This window comes from Benincasa hispida, chromosome 11 (genome assembly GCF_009727055.1).
Source record: "Benincasa hispida cultivar B227 chromosome 11, ASM972705v1, whole genome shotgun sequence".
Taxonomy (NCBI): domain Eukaryota; kingdom Viridiplantae; phylum Streptophyta; class Magnoliopsida; order Cucurbitales; family Cucurbitaceae; genus Benincasa; species Benincasa hispida.
The window spans coordinates 52141097-52145976 of NC_052359.1; the positions used below are offsets into that span (position 1 = coordinate 52141097).

Genomic DNA, 4880 nt, shown 5'->3' on the forward strand with positions numbered 1-4880 from the left:
GGGACTTGTCTGATCTGGGAGCTGGGAACTCAATCCACAATATGGAATTTACTCCTTTCCCGAAGCAGGGATAAGAAGAGAGATTGCTCCCTTAAGGGCTGATTCCAAGGCTTGAACATAGTGGCCACAGCTTCTCTTTGGAAGAGAAGACTCAGTCATAGTAGGACTAGTATTTATGTTCATTAGAGGGATCAGTGGTACTTAAGGAGATAAATGTAACTATATCGGCATAACGGTCATTGGCCTAGCTGTACTTACCAGCAATCTGTGAAGGGTTGTCGAACTACTGATTGGTTAAGATGGACACATAATATATCTGTGGTAAGGAGAGTTTAGCTGTCGGTCTTTAGTGGAGTGCCTGGCAGTTAACAGATGGTGGATCCCGTGACTAAAGAGTTTAGTCAATTATTTACGTACCGTTGGAGCTTCGAGCTACGGGTCCATAAGATCCCCTTGGTAGCTCAATGGATTCAATTGAGGATCAGTTCTTGGTGTTGATTTGAAATGTTCAAATTTACTAGAGGTATTATGATTATATATAATATAATCGGTATGATGTATGAGATACATCTAGTGGAGGATTGATGTAAATGAGATTTACATTAAGTACCATGGAATAGAAAAAGAACTATGGTTTATATATTTCATGAGATGAAACATTAAAACTATAGGTTATAAATATAGTATGATAAGTTGGTTATCATTTATATTTATAATAATATTAAATATTGGATAATCAATTCTTTTTCTTTTAATAACCAATTGAGTGGGTGGTTATTGGATTCATCGTAACCATGAGATAAAAGGAAAATGGTTTTCCTAATTTTAGTAAGTTTTACAAATTGTTGAAAAGTTTTCATAAAATTTTTTTAAGATTTCTCTCGGCAAAGAAAAAGAATCTCACAGTAGTCGTCAAGTAAATATAGATTTACTAAATGACAGCTTGGGCGAGCTAAACGATCGTGCAGTGGCGAGCTAAACAATCGTACAGTATTTACTAAACGATCGCATAGTTTTGCTAGACGATCGCTTGCTAAAGTAAACGATCGTGTAATATTTGTAGGCGATAGATCGAGCTAAGCGATGAGCTAAACGATCGCAAAGCTTTTGCTAGAAGATCGCTTAGCTTTAACTAAACGATTGGGCATCGGCCTATACGATAGGTCTCTGCCATCTCCCATTTACTCAGTCGTGTACATGATTCGTGTTTCCTCCTTCGTTGCCTCAATCCAAGTCCGAACAGAGCCCACCCTCTGGATTCTCACACTGAGAAAACCAAGGTAGCCTTGTTGCTGGTGTCATACTCAATTCGACACCGTCGAGGTGCTGTGGAGGTCGTTCATGCTATTGTTGAGGAGTTCATGACCGAGGCGATCGTTGAGGACGAGTGCGAAGAGTTTGTGTTGTGTTGCGATCGTGTAGATCGAGCGTTCGAGGTTGCTGTTGTCAAGCGATCATGCGCAAAGGAGCATGGAGACGCATTTTCAAATGTGCGTAGAGTTTTCTCTTTGTTCATTTAAGTTATTCATGTTGTAATTTCTGAATTATTTGCATAACCGTTTGTTTTAAAGTCGACTGTAAATGTAATGTTCATTCTTGATTGTGATTTGGAATAATCTTATTTCCGCTGCTCATGGAAATCTCGGATCCGATTTCCTTCAAATAGAACAAAACATATTGATATAAAGTATCATTTCATCAGAGACAAAATTGAGACAGAGTAATAGAAATCTTAAAAATTCACACATTAGAGAACGCAACAGATATGTTGACAAAACCAGTATCAAAACTTAAATTGATCAAATGTCTAGAACAAGTTGGTTTCGAACTTCCAGACACAGGGTAAATAGAATGGTCAGAATCAGGAAGATTAGAAGATTGCAGGCATTAGAGTCAAGGTGGAGAATTTGTAAAAACAGTGACTCAAATACTTTTCAGCTAGTTTAGTTTACATAACAAACGTTATATCTTGTAATGGTCAGATGGTGTGTTATAAATACTACTGATCAGAACAAAACAATATAGAATTCATTGTACTTTATATTTTTCTGTAAACTACAACTGTTGTAAGTAATCTTCAAGTGAGAAAGAAAAAGAATCTTCTCGTAGACGTAGGCTTATTGGCCGAACCACGTAACTCTGTGTGTTCCTTCTTCTTCTCTTTATCTTATTCTTCAATCTTCATCTGTTTTTCTGCAAATCAACGAAAACACGATTTTATAATCAAATCACAACGTTTTCAGAGTATCGAGTTGCAATGAGTAAAGAATTTCTCGCATCGAGTAAAGATTAATACTAATCTAGTTCCCTCGATGAAAGAACAAAAACTCATCGAGGAAATAAGAAAAAACCCATTGAGTAACGAGTAGATATACATCGAGGAAATAACAGTACTTATCGAATAAGAGAGGAAAACAGAGAGAACTTCAATGAAGAAACAGAGATTTCCTCAGCCTTTTCTTTACTAACTCAGGATTGATCTTGATCGAATTGGGCCTACACAAGACATTATAACCCAACAATATATTTTTGCCATATATTACTTAAAAATAGAAAATAGAAATTAAAAAATGGCATAATTGAATAACGAGCTTAACTCAATGGTATTAATTTGAACTCTGATTCAAGAGGTCGAGGTTTAATCCTCCACCTGCCATCGTTGTACTAAAAAAACTATATATTTTTTAACCATAATATTTCGGTTCTCTTAATTGCACGGCTTAATTGTGGCTGAAACTGAAGCGAGCGAGAATAAAGGGAATAGAATGTTGCTGTTATAAATGCTTAATATCTCAACCAAATTAAACCTTAATTAAAACGAGGTTTTTTAATTAATTAAAACAAAGAATCATACCATGTGAAACTCAAATACTCAATCGACAAGATTTTTGGGGACTGATGAGATTCTGTATTATATTATTTATATAATCTTAATTTCTCCAATCTAGAAACTCTCTATTTATTAAGAAAATTATTGTACGAAAAAACAAAAATATATCTATACTGCTTACTGGTATTGTAATTTTGTAAATTGGGTTTTTTTTTTTTTTTGGAATGAAAGAAAATATAGTTTTCATCTTCAAGAAAATATATTAAAGGTAATGCATATGTTGTTTTTCTTCTAGACTTTTCTCTCTTCGAAAACAAAAGGTTTAAATAAGAATTTGTAAGCTACATTTGACATTGTTTTGGCTATATCGAAAAGGCATTTAAAAAAAATGACCCTTTTTTTTTAGTTTTGATGAAACATATTTAAATTAAATCAGTTAAAATCATTTTAAAACACGTAATTCCACATCTATTTTAAAATCAATGTTCTACTAGCTTTTAAATTCTCTTAAAATCAGATAAAAAATTTAACTAATATTTAGTTTTCAATTTTATACTTTAAAAAGAAGATTTATTTTATATATTTATATATGTCTCACATAATCAAATCTATATTCTATTTTTCATGAGTTAAATGCATCGATTTTTAAAAAAGTATATCATATTGATTTTTTTAAGTAATACTATTTCCCTTAATATTTAAAAAAAATAATCTATAACGAACAAATTTTCTCATACTAAACAATTATTTAAAATTTTAAATTACAAAAAATTAAAAAAAAAATGAAACGTTATTTTATTTCTTTCCATAGCTAATTTTTCTAAAAGCACAGCTGCCATCAATTATTTTAAAAGCTACAGCAATCTCAAACAAAATCATAGTCAACCTACCATTGTCTTATATAACCTCAATTAAAAGATCTAATTTTCGCTCCACAGATTGTTAAACTTATTATGAGTATGGTGAAGGAAATCGGACATGAGGATTCCCATGAGCAGCGGAAGGATCGTTCCAAATTTCAATCATATATGAACATACACAATTACAGTCACAAACAGAACCAACAGGCTATGCGCAAAACAGAAATTATAGCATGCTTTACTACACGATCAAGGGAAGAATTCACATACCTTTGAAGACTCATCTTCAACCCTTGATCACGAACGCTCGAATAACCCGCAAGACTGCAATACTCGAATGCTCGTACACCACGACCGTAACACCGCACGATCAACAAACAACTCGAACACCACGATCTCCAAGATCACGAATACAGCAACCACCATACGAACACCGCGAACTCAACGAACGACCTCCGAATAACCTTGAAAGTGTCGAGTTAAGTATGACACCACCACAATGGCTACCTTGGTATTCTCAGTGTGAGAATCCATAAGTGTGGGCTCTGTGTGGACTTAGTTACAGGACAAGACCGAAAGAGAATAATCGTGTAAACGATTGAGCAAGTGGGAGATGTCAAAATCTATCGTATAGATGATGCCCAATTGTTTAACAAAAGCTATGTGATCGTTTAGCAAAAGCTGCATGATCGTTTAGCTCATTGGTCGGCTGAGTGTCTATCATATAGAAACACTCCACGATCGTCTAGTCTCTCCAAGCTGTCGTTTAGTAAACCGTATTTACTTGATAACCTTTCCATAAGTAATTTCCGAGATTGGAAATCTCAATTCAACATTACTAAAATTAGGAAAACGTTTTTCCTTTTATCTCACAGTTACTATGAAAACTACCAATAACCTCCAACTCAATTGGTTATTAGAGAAAAAGAGATAATTATTCAATAATTAATATTATTATAAATATACATGATAACCAACTTATCATAGTATATTTATAACCTATATTTTAATATTTCATCTCATGAAACATATAAACCATAGCTCTTTTTCTATTCCATGGCACTTAATGTAAATCTCATTTACATTATTCCTCCACTTGATGTATCTCATACACCATACCGATCATATCATATATAATCGAATTACCTCTTGTCAATTTGAACATTTCAAATCAACACCAAGATTGATTC

The 4880-nt window shown here is 33.5% G+C and overlaps 1 long non-coding RNA gene across 1 annotated transcript; it reads right to left on the bottom strand.

Annotated features, from left to right (window-relative positions):
- Positions 1-1865: 1865 nt before the first annotated feature.
- Positions 1866-4583, bottom strand: LOC120089996. The gene is made up of 3 exons (XR_005485367.1): positions 3961-4583; positions 2395-2496; positions 1866-2193 (listed from the first exon to the last, which is right to left on the bottom strand). It is a non-coding gene; the product is annotated as an uncharacterized LOC120089996 (long non-coding RNA).
- Between the last annotated feature and the right edge of the window lie 297 nt (positions 4584-4880).